Source organism: Magnolia sinica, chromosome 1 (genome assembly GCF_029962835.1).
Source record: "Magnolia sinica isolate HGM2019 chromosome 1, MsV1, whole genome shotgun sequence".
NCBI classification, from domain to species: Eukaryota; Viridiplantae; Streptophyta; class Magnoliopsida; order Magnoliales; family Magnoliaceae; genus Magnolia; species Magnolia sinica.
In genome coordinates, this window is record NC_080573.1 from 52357758 (window position 1) to 52360060 (window position 2303).

Consider the following 2303-nt stretch of genomic DNA (forward strand, 5'->3'; position numbering starts at 1 on the left):
AGCCCTTTGCAGCGACCTAAAACCATATGATCGTATGATATGTCTAGGACTGACGACCATAGAATGGATCACTGTTTGGATGGTGATATGAGGAAGGTACCTTATCTTACCAATCCTGCTGTATGAAAAGGACTAATAACAACCTGGTAATCATGTTCATGCACTGCATTTGCATTTGCTTTGTAGACATGGTGTACTTTGAGGCGATGTCATGCGTAACGTAAGATGAAGGCGCTGAGAGTGTACGCGTGAGGGTACGCATCATTCTGCATACATCCTTACATTAACAAGAGTACTTAGGACATGATTAATTCTTCTGCTTTATCATTACTGCTTGATTAAACTGATAACATTTTAACCTGTGCTTTATTGTTCCACTGAGTTGATCACTCACTCCCTCGTTCTGGGGTGGTGTTAAACACCCAACAGACTCTGTCTTAGTTGCTGATGTTGCAGATGTTGATGCGACTTCTGAGGCAGAGTGGGAGATCGAGGATGATGAGGCTGCTTTCTCTTTTATGCAGTTTTCAGACGGGTTCTAGTGAGCCTTGTTCTGATGCGTGGGATGCTGGGATTTCTTTTGGGAACTAAATGATGTAATTTGATACTTGTAATTTTGATAGTAATACTTGTCATTACGACCTGGTATGTGTATGTATTTCAGGGATTCTCACATGTACACACATATATTTCTTTAAGTCTTCCGCTTGCTTTCTTCACTTATCCCTAAATTATATCTGCACTTTAGCTTAATCTATTCCATGTTTTATACACTAATACAGAAAACATACATCCATCATTAAATATGTTGCATAAGTAATGTTTTGGAACTCGGGAGCTGAGTTATGCTTGACCCCTGAATTTCAAGGCGTTACACGTTGTGCTGTAGACGAATGCATAGTGTTCAAACTAAGTTTGATACGATTTTACCAACGAAAGGTGCGGACTATAAACGTTTAGATTATGTTTTTCAAGGCTTTTAATGTCAGTTAATGATTTATGACTAACTTGATTGCTATCACATATGCTTAGATACGATGTTTTTTGTATATTACACATATATGTAAACTATGTTGATTTTAATGCATTCCATGTGTTTGTTGAAATGTTTGAATGAATTAGGATTTGTGCTTGTCATGATATTCGATTGAGAATACATGATTGTTGTACGTGTGGCGAATCCTTTGGGAAAGGATTTGCTATAATACCTGTTATAACTACTTTATTACATATATGTTGATATGTGTAGTCTAAATGTTTGATGAAATGCCTAAATGAGAAAATGCTTGCTGAAATGTATTTAATTAGGGTCTTGAGATATGATTCTCAATCCCCTTATCTATAGTTACAATTTCCTTCATATAACCTATCTTGTTTCTATGTACCTTATGGATGAAATGCTTATGTATAATAGCATGTGCACTATGTGTTTGTTGAAATGCTCAAATGAGATTTACATTTAGATTGGTCATCACATGCTATCTTGGACTATCACATGTGAATGTTATTGTTTTGGACTGTGATTGGGGTTACGATGTAGTTCAGGAAATCGGTAATGATTCCCAAATCAGTGGCCGAGGTTGTTTCGCCACATAAGACACGTTCGATGAATCTGAATCATATGTTGTTTGTCGACAGTGGTTAGGCCACGCAGAGTATTTACTTGCTCCATGTTGATTAAGTCAACGTGCACTCATACTAGTCGAGCTTGTCAAGTAACCTAATTGACCTAATATATGCTCACTATGTATGGACATTACTGCTTGAATCTAAGGTACCAACTTACCAGTAAAAAGCCCATTTAACCTTAGTACCACGATCCGCTAAGACTCATGAGCTAGGCATGATGGTATGGGACACCGTGCTCGAGCTGTCAGCCTACGCTGGGGTGACTAGCCTCCCCGTAGTGACCAGTGAGCAAACCAAACTCATGAGCTGAATACGGTGGTATGGGACATTATATTCGAGCTGTCAGCCTATGATCAGGTGACGAGCCTCTCGTGGTGACCTCAAGTATATACTAGGACTACACTAAGGTGACAAGCCTTTCCGTAGTGACCTCGAGTATAAACTAGGCCTATGATGAGGTGATGAGCCTCTCTTTAGTGACCTGGAACTGCCTATCATATGTGATTAACTAGGATTGATGACCTTAGATGGATCATTGTTGGGTCAATGATATAAAGGGAGGTGCCTTAGCTTTCTAAATATGTTATATGAATAGGTCTAATTAAGAACTTGGATAATCACGTATATGCACCGCATTGCATGTGCCTTTAGCTTTGGAGTTGAGCATAGTAGGA